We start from the raw sequence: 21698 nt of genomic DNA, 5'->3' as shown, positions 1-21698 counted from the left end.
AATCTGTGCAGTAGGTGTAGAACCTGGGCTGCGGACACTATACATATGTTGTTTTCCTGTCCCAAGCTAATTAAGTATATTGAAGATGTTGAGTTGTTTCTTGTTCAAATCACGGGTAAAACCCTGACTCGTACTCCTGCTTTAGTTATCTTGGGGGTTGATCAATCACAAAATGGCGCCTTGCGCAGTAAACCTGAGCAAGGCTTTCTGTTCATTGCTATGTCTATTTTTAGAGCATGTATAACGCTGCAATGGATTAGTCCTGATTTCCCCACCTTTATTAATTGGAGGGCCCGACTATTGGCCACATACAATATGGAGTTAGCTGTGTATAGAGTAAAAGGCCAGAGAAAACAGGAAATGGGTCACAGAATTTGGGCGCCTGTTACGGATTGGGGAGGACATTTTGGAAAAGGTGATGGACAGAGTTTCAGAATGATGCAGAATACTCCTACCCAGTCAAGAGATCAGGGCTTGATCCATCACCGTTTTTTAGCTCACTGCACCATCCCAGCTCAGAACCTGGCTACATGCAAATTAGTTTGTTCCTGTCCCAGTGCATGATGGCAACAGGGCAGACCAAACTACCAAGCCAATTCTTCACCAGAAAGGAGACAAGCTACCGGGGACCGGTTTCTGGCATTTCAGCCGTCATCGGCCCGGCTTGCTTGAATCCTGATGGTGCAATGAGCTAGGGACTCACGTCTGAGTACACCCTCCCACACTTAGTGTGGATAAAATCAATTTTGGAAAAGGTGATGGACAGAGTTTCTGAATGATGCAGAATACTCCTACCCAGTCAAGAGATCAGGGCTTGATCCATCACCGTTTTTTAGCTCACTGCACCATCCCAGCTCAGAACCTGGCTACATGCAAATTAGTCTGTTCCTGTCCCAGTGCATGATGGGAACAGGGCAGACCAAACTACCAAGCCAATTCTTCACCAGAAAGGAGACAAGCTACGGGGGACCGGTTTCTGGCATTTCAGCCGTCATCGGCCCGGCTTGCTTGAATCCTGATGGTGCAATGAGCTAGGGACTCACGTCTGAGTACACCCTCCCACACTTAGTGTGGATAAAATCAATTTTGAAAAAGGTGATGGACAGAGTTTCTGAATGATGCAGAATACTCCTACCCAGTCAAGAGATCAGGGCTTGATCCATCACCGTTTTTTAGCTCACTGCACCATCCCAGCTCAGAACCTGGCTACATGCAAATTAGTCTGTTCCTGTCCCAGTGCATGATGGGAACAGGGCAGACCAAACTACCAAGCCAATTCTTCACCAGAAAGGAGACAAGCTACCGGGGACCGGTTTCTGGCATTTTAGCCGTCATCGGCCCGGCTTGCTTGAATCCTGATGGTGCAATGAGCTAGGGACTGACGTCTGAGTATACCCTCCCACACTTAGTGTGGATAAAATCAATTTTGGAAAAGGTGATGGACAGAGTTTCTGAATGATGCAGAATACTCCTACCCAGTCAAGAGATCAGGGCTTGATCCATCACTGTTTTTTAGCTCACTGCACCATCCCAGCTCAGAACCTGGCTACATGCAAATTAGTCTGTTCCTGTCCCAGTGCATGATGGAAACAGGGCAGACCAAACTGCCAAGCCAATTCTTCACCAGAAAGGAGACAAGCTACCGGGGACCGGTTTCTGGCATTTCAGCCGTCATCGGCCCGGCTTGCTTGAATCCTGATGGTGCAATGAGCTAGGGACTCACGTCTGAGTACACCCTCCCACACTTAGTGTGGATAAAATCAATTTTGGAAAAGGTGATGGACAGAGTTTCTGAATGATGCAGAATACTCCTACCCAGTCAAGAGATCAGGGCTTGATCCATCACCGTTTTTTAGCTCACTGCACCATCCCAGCTCAGAACCTGGCTACATGCAAATTAGTCTGTTCCTGTCCCAGTTTATGATGGGAACAGGGCAGACCAAACTACCAAGCCAATTCTTCACCAGAAAGGAGACAAGCTACGGGGGACCGGTTTCTGGCATTTCAGCCGTCATCGGCCCGGCTTGCTTGAATCCTGATGGTGCAATGAGCTAGGGACTCACGTCTGAGTACACCCTCCCACACTTAGTGTGGATAAAATCAATTTTGAAAAAGGTGATGGACAGAGTTTCTGAATGATGCAGAATACTCCTACCCAGTCAAGAGATCAGGGCTTGATCCATCTTCGTTTTTTAGCTCACTGCACCATCCCAGCTCAGAACCTGGCTACATGCAAATTAGTCTGTTCCTGTCCCAGTGCATGATGGGAACAGGGCAGACCAAACTACCAAGCCAATTCTTCACCAGAAAGGAGACAAGCTACCGGGGACCGGTTTCTGGCATTTTAGCCGTCATCGGCCCGGCTTGCTTGAATCCTGATGGTGCAAACTGACGTCTGAGTATACCCTCCCACACTTAGTGTGGATAAAATCAATTTTGGAAAAGGTGATGGACAGAGTTTCTGAATGATGCAGAATACTCCTACCCAGTCAAGAGATCAGGGCTTGATCCATCACTGTTTTTTAGCTCACTGCACCATCCCAGCTCAGAACCTGGCTACATGCAAATTAGTCTGTTCCTGTCCCAGTGCATGATGGAAACAGGGCAGACCAAACTGCCAAGCCAATTCCTCACCAGAAAGGAGACAAGCTACCGGGGACCGGTTTCTGGCATTTCAGCCATCATCGGGCCGGCTTGCTTGAATCCTGATGGTGCAATGAGCTAGGGACTCACGTCTGAGTATACCCTCCCACACTTAGTGTGGATAAAATCAATTTTGGAAAAGGTGATGGACAGAGTTTCTGAATGATGCAGAATACTCCTACCCAGTCAAGAGATCAGGGCTTCATCCATCACCGTTTTTTAGCTCACTGCACCATCCCAGCTCAGAACCTGGCTACATGCAAATTAGTCTGTTCCTGTCCCAGTGCATGATGGGAACAGGGCAGACCAAACTACCAAGCCAATTCTTCACCAGAAAGGAGACAATTTACCGGGGACCGGTTTGTGGCATTTCAGCCGTCATCGGCCCGGCTTGCTTGAATCCTGATGGTGCAATAAGCTAGGGACTCACGTCTGAGTATACCCTCCCACACTTAGGGGCTCATTAGGATGGCGGACGGAAGTGCCTCCGCAGACCCAGAGCATGCGGAACATGCCTATTTTCCGTGCGCCCATCGCGGACACTCCGTGCGCCAAATCAGGATACGAAATATGGGCCAAAATCCATCCGCGGCGATAGATCACGGTCCGCCGCACCACCACACCCAACCACGCGGCGGACGTAACCTATCCAGAGACTCCGCCGTACGGACTGACGTCCAGGACCGTCCTCCAAATCAAGATGGCGGAAAATACACATAAAAGCGCTGCGGAAAAATAACCTGCCTGAACACTGCGGATGCCCCACAGCGACCATACCCACCACGAGCCGCTCGCCGACATGGACCCTGCACTACACGCTTACCCGATACTCTTCGCGATCCACTACGTCCTAGTCTTGGCCCACCATCAAGGACGACGCAGGTAGGCTACAAACCATTTGCTGTCTGGAGAGGAGCACCTGCAAGGTCCGTGACGTTGGGAGGGGGGAGTGACATGTCCCGGAAACCACATATTCTTGTGTACGGCAACGCCTCCAAGGGTCATCACCCAGGTAGGGGGGAGTGACATGTATCTGAACATGTATCCCCCGCCCTCAAGTAAATACAAATACACACCAGCATCACACACGCAAGAATGACTCCGACAACCCACGACACATGATTGACAATTTTATTTACGCATAATCGGAGTAACATCACAGTCTAGGATCGAGCATGGGCAGTGTGGACACCAGAGCAGGTACATCAGAGGGCATACATCAGTATGAGAACAGCAACAGGGCAGTGTGGACACCAGAGCAGGTACATCAGATGCAGTACATCAGTATGAGAACAGCAACAGGGCAGTGTGGACACCGGAGCAGGTACATCAGAGGGCATACATCAGTATGAGAACACCAACAGGGCAGAGTGGACACCAGAACAGGTACATCAGAGGGCATACATCAGTATCAGAACAGCAACAGGGCAGTGTGGACACCAGAGCAGGTACATCAGAGGGCATACATCAGTATCAGAACAGCAACAGGGCAGTGTGGACACCAGAGCAGGTACATCAGAGGGCATACATCAGTATCAGAACCGCAACAGTGCAGTGTGGACACCAGAGCAGGTACATCAGAGGGCATACATCAGTATGAGAACAGCAACAGGGCACTGTGGACACCAGAGCAGGTACATCAGAGGGCATACATCAGTATCAGAACAGCAACAGGGCAGTGTGGACACCAGAGCAGGTACATCAGAGGGCATACATCAGTATCAGAACAGCAACAGTGCAGTGTGGACACCAGAGCAGGTACATCAGAGGGCATACATCAATATGAGAACAGCAACAGGGCAGTGTGGACACCAGAGCAGGTACATCAGAGGGCATACATCAGTATGAGAATAGCAACAGGGCAGTGTGGACACCAGAGCAGGCACATCAGATGCAGTACATCAGTATCAGAACAGCAACAGGGCAGTGTGGACACCAGAGCAGGTACATCAGAGGGCATACATCAGTAGGAGAACAGCAACAGGGCAGTGTGGACACCAGAGCAGGTACATCAGAGGGCATACATCAGTAGGAGAACAGCAACAGGGCAGTGTGGACACCAGAGCAGGTACATCAGATGCAGTACATCAGTATGAGAACAGCAACAGGGCAGTGTGGACACCAGAGCAGGTACATCAGAGGCAGCACATGAGAGGGGCTAGGTGCATTAACAGTCCATGGCATCGAACAGCTACATCAGAGGCAGCACATGAGAGGGGCCAGGTGCATTAACAGTCCATGGCATCGAACAGCTACATCAGAGGCAGCACATGAGAGGGCCTAGGTGCATCAACAGTCCATGGCATCGAACAGCTACATCAGAGGCAGCACATGAGAGGGGCCAGGTGCATCAACAGTCCATGGCATCGAACAGCTACATCAGAGGCAGCACATGAGAGGGGCCAGGTGCATTAACAGTCCATGGCATCGAACAGCTACATCAGAGGCAGCACATGAGAGGGGCCAGGTGCATTAACAGTCCATGGCATCGAACAGCTACATCAGAGGCAGCACATGAGAGGGGCCAGGTGCATTAACAGTCCATGGCATCGAACAGCTACATCAGAGGCAGCACATGAGAGGGGCCAGGTGCATTAACAGTCCATGGCATCGAACAGCTACATCAGAGGCAGCACATGAGAGGGCAGCCAGCAGTATGAGAACAGCAACAGGGCAGTGTGGGCACCAGAGCAGGTACATCAGAGTGCATACATCAGTATGAGAACAGCAACAGGGCAGTGTGGACACCAGAGCAGGCACATCAGATGCAGTACATCAGTATCAGAACAGCAACAGGGCAGTGTGGACACCAGAGCAGGTACATCAGAGGGCATACATCAGTATGAGAACAGCAACAGGGCAGTGTGGACACCAGAGCAGGTACATCAGAGGGCATACATCAGTATGAGAACAGCAACAGGGCAGTGTGGACACCAGAGCAGGTACATCAGAGGGCATACATCAGTATCAGAACAGCAACAGGGCAGTGTGGACACCAGAGCAGGTACATCAGAGGGCATACATCAGTATGAGAACAGCAACAGGGCAGTGTGGACACCAGAGCAGGTACATCAGAGGGCATACATCAGTATGAGAACAGCAACAGGGCAGTGTGGACACCAGAGCAGGCACATCAGATGCAGTACATCAGTATCAGAACAGAAACAGGGCAGTGTGGACACCAGAGCAGGTACATCAGAGGGCATACATCAGTATGAGAACAGCAACAGGGCAGTGTGGACACCAGAGCAGGTACATCAGAGGCAGCACATGAGAGGGGCTAGGTGCATTAACAGTCCATGGCATCGAACAGCTACATCAGAGGCAGCACATGAGAGGGCAGCCAGCAGTATGAGAACAGCAACAGGGCAGTGTGGACACCAGAGCAGGTACATCAGAGTGCATACATCAGTATGAGAACAGCAACAGGGCAGTGTGGACACCAGAGCAGGTACATCAGAGTGCATACATCAGTATGAGAACAGCAACAGGGCAGTGTGGACACCAGAGCAGGTACATCAGAGGGCATACATCAGTATGAGAACAGCAACAGGGCAGTGTGGACACCAGAGCAGGTACATCAGATGCAGTACATCAGTATGAGAACATTAACAGGGCAGTGTGGACACCAGAGCAGGTACATCAGAGGGCACACAACAGCAACTTACATCACACTATCAGGTGGATTGCGTGAAGTACCTGCATCGGACAGACTGGCAGCACCAGAAACCGGAGTATGACACACAGCCACAGATGTAGTGACTGACACGTGAGCCACAGACCCAGATACACTGCCAGCACCTGATTCATGAGTGTGAGACACAGCCACAGCCCGAGTGACTGACACATGGCCCATAGACCCAGATACACTGCCAGCACCTGATACAGGAGTGTGAGACACAGCCACAGCCCGAGTGAATGACACATGGCCCATAGACCCAGATACACTGCCAGCACCTGATACAGGAGTGTGAGACACAGCCACAGTCCGAGTGAATGACACATGGCCCATAGACCCAGATACACTGCCAGCACCTGATAGAGGAGTGTGAGACACAGCCACAGCCCGAGTGACTGACACATGGCCCAAAGACCCAGATACACTGCCAGCACCTGATACAGGAGTGTGAGACACAGCCACAGCCCGAGTGACTGACACATGGCCCATAGACCCAGATACACTGCCAGCACCTGATACAGGAGTGTGAGACACAGCCACAGCCCGAGTGACTGACACATGGCCCATAGACCCAGATACACTGCCAGCACCTGATACAGGAGTGTGAGACACAGCCACAGCCCGAGTGACTGACACATGGCCCATAGACCCAGATACACTGCCAGCACCTGATACAGGATAGGGCTCAACTGATACACTGCCACTAACAGACACATGCGAGTCAACTGCACCAGCGCCACTGGGACCACTGAAATGAAGAGCCACAGGGCTGTATGGTCCAGGAGGCAGGGTGGCTCTGGGAGCGGGGGATAGTTGCAATTGTCCGACATCAGATTGTGCATGTGTCAATGCTGTGTGTCTACGTTTCTTGTGGACATGTGCCTGCACCCTGGACAGGACAGGACTGACAAGTGGGCCGGACTGAGAAGAAATTTCACCCACCATGGCAGGTGCATCTGCTGGGGGGGGAATGCTCTCTAGGGACGTGCTGGAGCCTGCTTGTCGTTTGCTGTGTGTCTGCCTTGTGGCCTCTGCAACATGTGTCATGGGGGATGCTACTACAGGGTCCACCTGCATCCGTCCCTGACGGGCCCTGATGGGAGTGGAGGTAAGTGGTGACTCCACTGCAGAGACATCTGTATTCCGTTTCCCAGAAAACAGCAGCCTCAGTGCATCAATGGGTGATGTATGCCTGTCCCTGACAGCGCCACTGTCCATGGGAGATGCCTTGGGCCTTGGATGTTCCATTTCAGTAGGAGTACTGTTGTCTGCGGACATTCCCTGTTCCCTGGATGGTGCCCTGTTCCAGGCAGCAGACTTGTCGTCTGTGGTGTACATATCCCCAGGACACACCTTCTCCCTGTGTGTGTCCCTGCCCCTGGGAGTGTCCGTGATCTTCTTAGGTGCGTTTGTCTTGTGACTGTCCTTGTCCCTGCCCTTGGGAGTGGCTCCTTCCTTCCTAGTTTCCCTGCCCTTGGTAGAAGCTCCTTCCTGCCTAGTCTCCCCGCCCTTGGGAGTGGCTCCTTCCTTCCTAGTTTCCCTGCCCTTGGGAGTGGCTCCTTCCTGCCTAGTCTCCCTGCCCTTGGGAGTGGCTCCTTCCTGCCTAGTCTCTCTGCCCTTGGGAGTGGCTCCTTCCTTCCTAGTTTCCCTGCCCTTGGGAGTGGCTCCTTCCTGCCTAGTCACCCTGCCCTTGGGAGTGGCTCCTTCCTTCCTAGTTTCCCTGCCCTTGGGAGTGGCTCCTCCCTGCCTAGTTTCCCTGCCCTTGGGAGTGGCTCCTTCCTTCCTAGTCTCCCTGGCACTGGGAGTATGCGAGCCCTCAAGAGATTTATTCGTCTTCTGAATGTCCTCGTCCAAGGTAGTGTCAATGGAAGTGGGAGTGAGGCTTGCCTTGGTAGTACCTTGTGTGTGGGATGGCTGTGCAGCATGGGTAGCCATTACACCCAACCCCTCTTTTGCTTCACGTGTGTGTACTCCACCATATCTGACGTTGTCCTTGTGAACAGATTTAGCTAACCTAGGGGATGGGGTCTGAGGCCTCCGTGCCTTGACGTGCTGGCTGACGCTGCTTCTAGTGCAATAACCTGTATTAGAGTCCTGGTCAGAATATTCACTCCCCCCTGAGACATCCAGTGTTGTAGATGGTGGAACAGAAGTACCACCCCGTCCATGCGACTGTACAATGGCAGACGACACACTGTTAGCCAATGACTGGACTGTCCTGTGTACACCAGCCAGATCACCATGCATACCTTCCATGAATGCCACCACCTGCCCGAACTTCCTATCGTGGTCTTGGAAAGCATTTATCATATTGGTCTGCCCCACACGCAGCTGTCGCAGCAGATCAACAGCCTCTGCACAAAGTGCATTTTGGCTCACCGAGGCTGGGGCCGCGGTGCCGACACCGAAGGCCACTCTGCTCCCCCTACTCCTGCGTGCACGAACAGTACATGGTGCAGTTGGCGGCAGGGTGGGCCCTGTGTGCTGTGTCCCGACCGAAGGTGTTGATTGCCCACTCCCAGTCTGTGACAACAGTGCTGACTCACCAACACTGTCGGAAGATGATGACGATGTTGTCTCCACATGCGAGTCCTCCGGGACGGTCCTGTCCCCCTCTCCGGCGCTGGCCCCTTCAGTGTCAGTCTGCGTGTGCGCGACGTCTGATCCGGATGCATTGCCTTCTATCATCTCCGCCGTCTGTGGCTGAGTGCCCTCTGCCAAAGCTGAAATGCACAGGAAATTGGTGTAAGTCATGGGCACACTCACGTACAGTACTGCTACTGAATCCCTAAAGCCACTGATGACAATGTCCATCGATCCCCCAACCTGCACACGGCCCATCCCAACCAGCCATCCTCACAGGAATTAAGTGGCGTTGGCCGTAATACATGTACAGCATGCAGACTGGGCATGAGGAACTACATCTGCACACTCGTGTTGCCCAGGGGTGACGGAGCACTACAGCATGTGCATGAACACTGAACTGCTTAGCGGGTGGCGTCTCAACATGCCGCACCGGGAAGTGAAATTTTTCTGCACCAATGTCACCAACATGCCATTGGAATGAGCCACACGATAGACGGAAGTCACTAATGTGTGTGGCCAACAATACATGCATTGCTCTCACAAGCAACATACACTGACAGTATGCTTACCGCCACGTTGCTGTTCATCCACACGCAACCGCTCGGACAGGTCAGGATGCGTCACAGCTAAGATACGGTGCATGAGAGGGGTCATTGAGCGTCGGGCCAGACGTGCCGTCCTTGGAATCATCCCTAGTGTCACTTCGGCTACATTCTTGCTCAGTCTGGAAATGTCGTCCCAGCGTTTGTGGCAGTGTGTATGTCGTCTATTGGACACCCCACTGCTCGTACATCACGTGCAATGCTCCTCCACAAGTTCTTGCGAAGGTGCAGCTTGACCTACCATGATGGGAGACAAAAGGGTGCAAGTCAGTGGACAGTTGGCCAGTCATACAGATAGGGGCAACACATTTCTCTCTGCAGCCATGCACATTTCGATTCTTTTGTTGGTCACACATCACACCGCCAAGTTTCCAGAGCCCAGGTGTCATAGGACACCTCATGCACAACAACTTATCCCCCACTGCACTTACCACCTGTCCGTGTGCGCCGTACAGGCGTCCGTAGTTGCGGAGCACACCGTCCACGAGGACATCAAGCTCCGCGGCGGTGAAGGGACGAGACCGGATCTCTTTGACTCTCGACATGCCAAGGTCACGGAGTATGGCACTAGAGCGGCAGTCGGTGGTCAGCTCCACAGCAGCAGGTGGAGGTGATGGTCACAGGCAGCAGTCGGTGGTCAGCTCCGCAGTAGCAGGTGGAGGTGATGGTCACAGGCAGCAGTCGGTGGTCAGCTCCGCAGTAGCAGGTGGAGGTGATGGTCACAGGCAGCAGTCGATGGTCAGCTCTGCAGTAGCAGGTGGAGGTGATGGTCACAGGCAGCAGTCGGTGGTCAGCTCCGCAGTAGCAGGTGGAGGTGATGGTCACAGGCAGCAGTCGGTGGTCAGCTCCGCGGTAGCAGGTGGAGGTGATGGTCACAGGCAGCAGTCGGTGGTCATCGTAGAATGTATGGTTTTGCACATCACACATATATAGGGCCCTGTGGCCATGTCAGTGGCATACGGCGCCAGCCATTGGTCAGCCGTGGAAGCGTGTTTGGAATTGGACCAATGATTGGCCCTGGTGTTGCGGTGAACAGCATACGGTACTTACTATTGGGCACACGTGGCCCATGTCCACACCTCCCATTGGCTGCACGTGCACAGACCGTCACGCTCACACACCGGCAAGTGCATGTGCTAGACACCGGGACGGATGCATCATTTGCAACAAAGTTCAAAAAGTGGCGCCACCATGGCGGGGCACGTATTCGGTGGGGGAGGTGCAGGCCAAAACACCATAAGCTGATGTCCATGCACATGGCAGTTCATAATCCTCCTTACAGTGACATTGCATCAGCCAGCCTACACCGGGCGGCCCAGCCCTGCCCATGACCGCCGTGCCGGCCTTGCCAACTACCGCCGTTTCAGGCCCCGTCCACTTCCGCCGTGCCAGGCCCTGCCCATGACCGCCGTGCCGGCCATGCCAACTACTGCCGTTTCAGGCCCCGTCCACTTCCGCCGTGCCGGCCATGCCAACTCTTGCCGTTTCAGGCCCCGTCCACTTCCGCTGTGCCAGGCCCTGCCCATGACCGCCGTGCCGGCCATGCCAACTACCGCCGTTTCAGGCCCCGTCCACTTCCGCCGTGCCAGGCCCTGCCCATGACCGCCGTGCCAGGCCCCGCCAGGGCACGGCAGAAGTGGACGGGGCCTGAAACGGCAGTAGTTGGCATGGCTGGCACGGCGGTCATGGGCAGGGCCTGGCACGGCGGAAGTGGACGGGGCCTGAAACGGCGGTAGTTGGCATGGCCGGCACGGCGGTCATGGGCAGGGCCTGGCACGGCGGAAGTGGACGGGGCCTGAAACGGCAAGAGTTGGCATGGCCGGCACAGCGGTCCTCACGGCGGTAGTGGACGGGGCCTGAAACGGCGGTAGTTGGCATGGCCGGCATGGCGGTCATGGGCAGGGCCTGGCACGGCGGAAGTGGACGGGGCCTGAAACAGCGGTAGTTGGCATGGCCGGCACGGCGGTCATGGGCAGGGCTGGGCCGCCCGGTGTAGGCTGGCTGATGCAATGTCACTGTAAGGGGGGTCATGAACTGCCATGTGCATGGACATCAGCTTATGGTTGTTTTGGCCTGCACCTCCCCCGCCGAATACGTGCCCCGCCATGGTGGCGCCACTGTTTGAACTTTGTTGCTAATGATGCATCCGTCCCGGTGTCTACCACATGCACTTGCCGGTGTGTGAGCGTGACGGTCTGTGCACGTGCAGACAATGGGAATGTTGAACGCGGGCCGCGTATGGCCAGACGTAAACAGCGGAAGCAGTGCACCGCCATGGCGGGGTCAATGATTGCATGTCAGCTGACGATGCACCTTGTTTCATTGTCTGCAGCTGCATGATGACGGTTGTGTGCGTGATTGCGTGACTCCACACTTCATGCTCTATCCCATGTGTGTCCATATCATGCCCATCGGTGTGCCACAAATGTCCATCACATGTGCATGTCGACATCGGTTATTTCCATACACAAGTTTATCGTACCTCACATCTACACAGTAGATCCCGGATGTATTGGCACATTGTGATTCAGTTGTCAGTGAGTGGTATATGTGTGATATTGACTATGGTGGGGGTTCACTTGTGTTCAGTGCATGCGTGTTGCCTATTGGGTCACCATGCATGTGATGTCCGTCTGGTCACAATTATTGGTGTTGCCATTGGTGCATCAAGAAATGGTGTGTGGATATTTTCGTTTGTGTGCATGCACTTGAATGTGTGTATGTCATCCTGCGCATACACATGTGGGTCATGTCACATGTCTTGTTGGCAGTAATGTTGAGGTGAGACAAAGTGCATTGCACATGTTGCAACACATCATGTAGCTAGTGGATGCACATTGTTGCTACGTCAATCCATGTTGTTGTGACAATCAGAGATGTCACACATATGCTAATTGAACACTGCCTATTACATGTTGGATAGAGTGCGATGACATGTGAGTGAGTTGCACAGACATGCGTTGTATGTGAATTGACTTCCATTCCATTTACTCCCACACAGGAGGGCTCAAAATGTCCATCGCCCATACACTGTGCTGGAGGATATGGTGGACGAGGAGGTGATCAGGAAATTCAGGCTTGATCGACGTCGATTGCTGGAGCTTGTGAACCAATTGTCTCCTCACCTGCAGCCGCGAAGAACCTATCCAGGTTCCATTTCACCCACCCAAAAGGTGATGGCGGCACTCCATTTTTTTGCAACAGGCACATTTCAGTACACTGTTGGACATGCCGGGGGAATGTCACAGGCCATGATCAGCACGGTACTTCGGGATGTACTGACAGCCATGATGCTGTACAAGCATGACAACATCCATTTTCCACAGGCGGCAGAGTTGGCAGCGGTCAAAGCAGACTTCTATGCACTGGGTCGCATACCACACGTTGTGGGTTCCATTGATAGCACGCATATTGCGATCATTCCACCACGGGCACGTGAGCAGGTGTTTAGGAATCGGAAGCACTTCCATTCCCTAAACGTGCAGGTGGTGTGCCAGGCCGACAACATAATCTCACATGTGTGTGCAAGATTTCCTGGCTCTGCACATGACGCCCACATCATGCGGAGCAGCATTGTCCCCCAACTGATGGCAAATCTGCGTCCGGCACAAGCGTGGCTTGTTGGTGAGTATGCTGTGGTGACAGGAGTGATATCTGTGTGGCTTGGTGTGCCCACATGTTCAGGTAGTGATGTTTCTCTCTCTTTCTAATTTCCACAAACACAGGCGACTCGGCTTACCCAAACAGGCCTTGGCTTCTGAGTCCACTACGCAATCCCACTACAGCGGGAGAAATGCGATACAATGATGCCCATGGAAGGGCACGTCGAGTGGTGGAACGAACATTTGGCCTGCTTAAGTCTAGGTTTCGGTGCCTGGATAAGACTGGAGGGGCCCTGCCTTACTCACCAGGCAAAGTATGCAAGATTGTGATTGCCTGCTGCATGCTCCACAACCTGGCTGTGCGCAATAACATTGAACTGCTCTTGGACCCAGATGAACAGCAAGTTCCTCGCCCTCCCGACCCACCCATGTCGACTGATGAGGATAGTGGTGAGGAGGAAGGTGTGGACCAGAGGCGCCAGCTCATTGATCGCTACTTCCCTTGAATGTGAGTGTGCTCCTCATGTGCTGCTTGTGTATGCCCTGTGTAGGTTTGCTGCTCTTGTGTCATTGTGTTGGGCATCATCTATGTGTTCTGTTATGTGATGTATGCATGTGTGTGTGTCTCATCATTTATGAGTACATGCACGTCTCCATGATGTGTGTAGTCTCATCCATTCCTGTTGTGATGTGTGTGGTTTGTTGAATGTTGCACTGCAGTGTGTTGGGATGAGTGTCATGGTGTTTCCTAACGTGTGTTTGCGTTTTCTATGTTTCCCTAGGTCACTCCCTTGCGGCATGATTCTGTAGCAGTTGGATCCCTGAACCTGGTTACGTCTGTTTCTGATGCAATCATGTGAATAAACATGGAGGCAACACATCATTGAGTGAGTAAGTGTTATTTATTTTCAGATTGTGCATAGGTGTAGGTGCATATTTACAAATGAGTGAAGGGGTGGGGGAGTGAGAGTCAAAGGTTATGGCAGATGAGATGTCCGTGCTGACACCACATAGGGTGGTGTCTGCCTAGTGCAGCAGGCCTGTGCCAGGTGGGACCGGATAGTTGGCAGGGTGAATGGCAGGCTCAGGAACTCAAAAGAGTCATTGTCGGCTCCTCTTGGAGCGTGTGGCAGGAGCTTCGACACTGCTCTCGCCCACTTCCAGCCTCGGACGGCCCCTCTGTCTTTGTGTCGGGACGGAGTAAGCTGGGCGCGCTGGCTGATCAGGTACCACATCCGCCGCCAGTGGCGCAGGTGGTAGTGGCGGTGGCATTGTTTGAGGGGGTGTGGGGAGGGAGGTGTTGGCGGATATCCACGTGCTAAAAATGTCCACGAGTTGGCCAAGCCGCCTCTCGATGGCCCCCAACATTGCTGTGTTGTCAACAAAGTCCTGGTGGGCCCGGTCTGCCTGTGCCTGGCCACGTAGATAGTTTTCCTCCACCCTGGCTAGTGCTTCTAGACACTGTTGCACGGCATTGGGTGTAGTTGCTTCATCATGCCTTCTTTGTGCAGTGCTCCTGCCTGCCGGATCTGGTCTTGCCTCTGTGGTTTGCCTCACACTCTCCTTGCGTGGCTAGGATGGCGCTGGGCCAGCGTTGGGCGGTGGGTTGGGCAGGGTGGCAGGGGCAGAAGTGGTGGTAGTAGTGGTGGTGGAGGTGGTGCTGGAGGTAGCTGTGCAGGTCACAGTAGCCGGTGTTGTGGTAATGCCAGAGGCCGTAGTAGTTGTTGGTGCAGGTGTGACCTGGGAGCCAGATGTCCCTGGCTGCCTGCTTGAGCCGGCACCATCCTCAGCCCCGGAGGTGGCTGGCCAATCGTCCCCTGAAACTTCTGAGTGTGGGGAGGCTGGAGCTGGAGGCTGGGTGTTTATTGCAGCTGTCAGATTAGGATCCCCTGCAAAACAAAAATGTGAGGATGAGTCATGTGGCCATTACGTGTAAATTTATTTATATTTGACTTTCAGTCGGCACTGGCACACACCCCACCCACCACCACCACCCTCTCTGAAGACATGGGGGCCTGTTGGGAGTTGTAGTTCCGTCCCCTCACACACCCCACCCACCCACCACCACCACCCTCTCTATGGACATGGGGGCCTGTTGGGAGTTGGTCTAGTGACCTGTAGCACACTTCACCCACCACCGCCACCCTCTCTATGGACATGGGGGCCTGTTGGGAGTTGTAGTTCCGTCCCCTCACACACCCCACACACCCACCACCACCACCCTCTCTATGGACATGGGGGCCTGTTGGGAGTTGTAGTTCCGTCCCCTCACACACCCCACCCACCCACCACCACCACCCTCTCTATGGACATGGGGGCCTGTTGGGAGTTGGTCTAGTGACCTGTAGCACACCCCACCCACCACCACCACCCTCTCTATGGACATGGGGGCATGTTGGGAGTTGTAGTTCCGTCCCCTCACACACCCCACCCACCACCACCACCCCCTCTATGGACATGGGGGCCTGTTGGGAGTTGTAGTTCCGTCCCCTCACACACCCCACCCACCACCACCACCCTCTCTATGGACATGGGGGCGTGTTGGGAGTTGGTCTAGTGACCTGTAGCACACCCCACCCACCACCACCACCCTCTCTATGGACATGGGGGCGTGTTGGGAGTTGTAGTTCCGTCCCCTCACACACCCCACCCACCCCCCACCACCACCCTCTCTATGGACATGGGGGCCTGTTGGGAGTTATAGTTCCGTCCCCTCACACACCCCACCCACCGCCACCACCCTCTCTATGGACATGGGGGCCTGTTGGGAGTTGGTCTAGTGACCTGTAGCACACCCCACCCACCACCACCACCCTCCCTATGGACATGGGGGCCTGTAGGAGTGGTTTAGACATTGGTGAGTATGTGGACTGCATGCATGGGTTGGGGTCTGGGAGATGTGTCTTCAGAGTTGTGTGAGGCACAACGTGTTGTTGTGTTTGTGGTGCTTGGTTGGTACTTACCAGCCTCTTCTCCCTCATCAAGTCCATCAATGCTCTCCGGGTGCAGGATGGTCAGCACCTTCTCCTCCCACTCGGTGTACGGTAGGGGCTCCGGGGGGGTTCCACCGCCTGTGTGGTTGGCCTGGAGAAAGTTCTTGGCTCTGATGGATTTCACCCGGGTCTTGAGGTCGTGCCACCGCCTCTGAATTTCCTACTTCGTCCTCGGGACTGTCCCGGAGGCATTGACCCTGGTGACGATCCGGTCCGACATGCTGTTCTTCCTAGCTATGCTGGTCTGCTGCACTAGGGCCCCAAATAAGTGGGGTTCGACACGAATAATCTCATCGACCATAACCCTTAACTCTGTGTCGGTGAACTTCGGATTTTTCTTGGGTGCCATGGTGCTCGGGGTGTGTGTTTGTGTGAATTAGGAGGTGCTGGTGTGTGGTGTTTAGGGATGGTGTGGTGGGTCTTTGTGTACAGGGTGTGTTTGGGTGTGGGTTATGTGTATGATATCTGTTTTATGCTGTAGGCTAAGTGGTGTCTCCTGCTAGCAGCTATGCTGTGATGCAGAGGATTTCTGGAGTGGGTGGGAGTTAATTTATAGTCTGTGTGTTGGCCCTGTGTTAATGTTGATTGGCAGTCAGGTGATAGGTGGGTGTGTTGGCAGGTGTGGTTTATGCGGTTCTTGGGGGTGGGTCATTGTGTCTTGTGTTTGGTTTAGATGTGTCAGGTGGGTGGTCGTTCATTTTCCTGTGTTTGGTGATAAATTCTGTCGCAATGTATGGCACTGGTTTGACTGTAGGGATGTTGTTCGTGTTGGACTTCCGCTGTGGTGCACGGCTTCTCGTAGCATTGGTACCGCCGCGGACGTGGATCGCGGTGGCTACCGAGGTACTTGCAGAGTTATCCTAATTGCGGACACGGACACTACGCAGGTATCGCGGGGGAGGTTGTTGTTTTCCTGGTCATGTGTGTACGCGGCGGTCGGTGTTCTTTTGGTTCCGTCCGCCTGCCGCGGCCTCAGGTGTACTTCGACCGCCGCGGACGGAGATTGTTGTGCTCCGTCCGGCGCGATCGGCGTTTCTATCAAATTTGATCCTAATCGCTATTGCGGTTTTTCCGCGGACAGGTCCGGAGTATCTTGCCACCTTCCTCGGCGGACGGAACACGTTTCCGTCCGCGATCCTAATCGACCCCTAAGTGTGGATAAAATCAATTTTGGAAAAGGTGATGGACAGAGTTTCTGAATGATGCAGAATACTCCTACCCAGTCAAGAGATCAGGGCTTGATCCATCACCGTTTTTTAGCTCACTGCACCATCCCAGCTCAGAACCTGGCTACAAGCAAATGAGTCTGTTCCTCTCCCAGTGCATGATGGGAACAGGGCAGACCAAACTACCAAGCCAATTCTTCACCAGAAAGGAGACAAGCTACCGGGGACCGGTTTCTGGCATTTCAGCCGTCATCGGCCCGGCTTGCTTGAATCCTGATGGTGCAATGAGCTAGGGACTCACGTCTGAGTATACCCTCCCACACTTAGTGTGGATAAAATCAATTTTGGAAAAGGTGATGGACAGAGTTTCTGAATGATGCAGAATACTCCTACCCAGTCAAGAGATCAGGGCTTGGTCCATCACCATTTTTAGCTCACTGCACCATCCCAGCTCAGAACCTGACTACATGCAAATTAGTCTGTTCCTGTCCCAGTGCATGATGGGAACAGGGCAGACCAAACTACCAAGCCAATTCTTCACCAGAAAGGAGACAAGCTACCGGGGACCAGTTTCTGGCATTTCAGCCATCATCGGCCCGGCTTGCTTGAATCCTGATGGTGCAATGAGCTAGGGACTCACGTCTGAGTATACCCTCCCACACTTAGTGCGGATTGGGGAGGATGCAGTTGCTGTGTCTGGTCAATGTTTGTTTATATTATTGGCTTTTTTCTTTTTCATGAATTTCTTTATTGTGTACCAACTCATGCTAGTTATCTGTATAATTCTTGAATTATGTATTGCCATAACTTTTTTGTTTCTGTTTAAAGACAAAATAAATAAAAAATTAAGGTCTAATCAGCCCAGCTCTGAGTCATCCAGAAAAGGCAGGACACGCCTCACCCCCCAGTGGCTAACTGCAGTATATGCACATCCCTAGCCCCTGCCACTCCAAAGCCAGACAGTCAATACACAACTCATCAGAGGCACATAGGATGGTTAAGCAACAAAATGCCTACTTTCTAAACGTGGAATTTTCAAACCCACAATGTTAAAAACATTTTTACTAAAAAATGTGGTTTTAAATTCTGAGTTCAGAGAACCTAAACTCCAACTTTCTATCTTGTTCCCATGAGAAGTTATATTTGTAAGGTGTTACAAAGTATCTCATATGCTATCCTATGGGATGGACAGCCTTTCAATAGTTGGAGTTCTGGACTTTTTGGTTCCGTCCAGAGGTGTCAGGGTACAACACCCGAAGACCCCGGAGTTCCACCTGCCTTGGTGCACAAATGAACAGAAACACGGGCTTCTCGATGGTGGCGTCAAAGACCAAAGGTTTATTACTGCAGGGACACAGAAGTCACAGAATCTACACACGGGCAGAATCTAGGAGACTGTTCAATTTGTACAAAGTGGGTTGCTCCTTATATACTAAAAATTGTGCTCTAGGCAAATATTTCACATGTCGGTACATTCCCAAACCTTTTGTGTCTCTAAACAATAAATATTTGGCGTTACACAGGAACTGTCGATAATATCTGATACCAAACATCACGAAGAGGGGTTCCCACCAGTCCATCACAATCCCTTGTCAATATTGCATTCAAGACCCGGACCGCCTCATCGTAAAGTTCGTTACCTCCCCCTAATAAAGGCCCAGAAGGAAAAGGAGTAGAGCCAGGTGCAGGAGATAGAAAAGCGGGATAAGAGATGTTTGTGGGTTGTAAATGGGCAAGGCTACCGGCTTCGGCCGCCTAATCATGATCAGGTACAATGGACAGGAAAACCAGTTCAGGTGGGCTGGCCTCGGGCAGAGGAGGCAGCCTTTGTCGAGTCATGCAGCTTCAGCGTGATCTGGTTTAAGGTGCACGTGTCATGTAAGAGGTGAATCTCCGGCTAAGGCTACGTGTCTTTAATCAAAGTGAAGTGAATGAAGTGATCAGAGGCTATTGCATATGTGAGGGCAAGGAAACACAAAATGGCGGCCACGATCTAAGATGGATGCCGTGTGTATATCAGAAATGTGTCAGTGGAAGGAGTGCTCTTGCTCGTAGCGTAGCGAAAACACTAGGATATACTAAATGGATCATTTGCGGTTCGCTGATAACCGTCACGGAACCTCATAGTGAAAAATGAAATTGGCAGTATTTCACTATCAAGACATGTCACACACACCAGTACATGTCCTACTTTTCACATACACTGCACTCTGTCCATGGGGATAACTTGGGCCTACCTGAGGGGCGTCTTACATGTAGGAAAAGGGAAGGTTAGGTCCTGGCAAGTGGGTGAACTTGCTAGGTCAACATGGCAGTTAAAACTGTGCGCAGACACTGCAGTGGCAGGTCTGAGGCAACTTTGAAAGACTGCCTATGTGGGTGGCACAATCAGTGCTGCCGGCCCAACAGCAGTGTTAGATTTACAGGCCCTGAGCACACATTCTGTACTAGGGTCTTAGCAGTAAATCAAATAGGACAATCATGGAAACACTAACCAGCAACACAATTTATACACGGACCACTTGCACTTTGGCACTGAGCACCAGTGACAAAATTGCCCAAAGCATCTAGACAGCAAAAACGAAATTCAGGAAACAGCAACAATCCTCGAGTAAGAGGCCAAAAAGACAGGAAAAACCACACCAAGAATGCCAGGTATAACACTATCCAAGCTTGAAAAACCAACAGAACAAGGTTTTCCCTAAAAACTGTAGAGGATTAATCCCTAACACCACAGATTTCTCTGGTAAATGGCCCAAAATTGTGGACAAACACAAGTACCATTCTGGCTTCCCACAAATCAGTACCTGATCAAAATGATGCCAGCACCATTCAGATTCAGCTCAGGAACAGATCTATGCTTGGGACCATAGAACATCAGCATGTTGGGACTGAGTCACCGTACCACCTCAGTATCCATGTGCCGAGTTGAATGAGCTATAGTGCCTCCCTTGCTCTCATAACCTTTCCAGAGAAACAAGTGAGTTGGCACTCCAGAACACAACCCCTTATTTGTCCACAATTAGATAAACAAGAGACAAGATGGAAGTTTAGAATATTTATTTAAAATATTGTGCTCTAAGGTGTAGTATTTGCGCCACAATTAGAAAGCAAATGGATACCAAATATATCGTTAGAATGGTTAACAAACCATGCACCATAAAAAGCCCTTTCTCTTATAAGGCAAGAACAGCCTACACCACCCTCCCCTTCCTACTGAAGGTAAGTGATTATATATCGAAGATCTCTTGGAGTAGTGGTGGCCCTGTACCTTAGCATTCGTAGATGGACATTCTACATATCAGCTGATGCAGCAATCTTGCCTAAGGACTTTCACTCAGTGTGTGTTTTTAGACCTTCTGTCCTCAGTTATATGACAAGACAAGTTTGCTCAATAACAGCAGCTGTATTCTCATGTAACGTCAGGGTGCTTGTGCCTTTCCAGAGAGAATAATAAGAGGCATTGTTATTTGACCTTGTTTATAGTGTTCAGACTAAATCCCAGGAAAAGAGCAGAACACAAAAACGTATGCAGGGTCTGTGTGAAAATACAATGGTGGTACAACAGTGAGTGTGTTTATATAGTAACATTTGCAAAACGAAATGAGGCCTAAGACATGCACTATTAACCTAATATACGGAGAACAACAATGAGCCATGAGGGAAACACACAAGTGGGAAGAGGTATTTGGAGAGTATGATTTTTCCATGATCCAGCAGTTAGTTTAACTGAGAATGCAGCACACTGCGGCTTGCTGCAAATGGTATCATTTTACCAGCATATTATTTTTGGGTGAAAATGACATGAGACTGCGAACTTCTCCCCTTCACAGGTAATATCGAGTCCATTGTTCTTAATCACACGTGGTCTAGAAGCTTTTACAGTGAATCCGCTCCCAGTCTTAACACAAAGGGAGCACAGTAATAAGTGCAAAAAGCGATTGCCCAAGAGCACGCAATTTAGCCATGTGAGGTTGGGATTAGTTAAATGTGTCCTTGCTGTAGGCACTGTTTATGATAGTATCAGGGAAACCAACAGTGATAACCGGCTCATCAGACCATGAAACAGGCCCACAATTAGACAAAAACCGGCCCATAGACTGACCTGCCAGACGAGCTCTTCTAGCACTGACAGCTCGCCGTGTAAGTGAGTCCGACCCAGGACGTGAATCAGACTCTCCCTAATGTTGAGTTTCTGGTTAGGGGTTCTCTTAATACTGAAGTTGATTTGCGTGTTAGTAGGGTAGCACAGCTACTGAACGTCATATGTTCACAAGAAATACTTCACCTGTTCATTAAGCCTGCTAAGATATCAAAATTTACAAACTTTACAATGCTAAGTTTTGGGAAATGTATTAAACCTTGCTCGTAGGTGAAGGTTCTCTCAAAATACAATGTTGAGTGGGCACTGAAGTATCCCAGCCTTG

Source organism: Lissotriton vulgaris, chromosome 2_1 (genome assembly GCF_964263255.1).
Source record: "Lissotriton vulgaris chromosome 2_1, aLisVul1.2, whole genome shotgun sequence".
Taxonomy (NCBI): Eukaryota; Metazoa; Chordata; class Amphibia; order Caudata; family Salamandridae; genus Lissotriton; species Lissotriton vulgaris.
The sequence above is the reverse complement of the archived record's forward strand: the minus strand, read 5'-3'. Positions refer to the sequence as shown.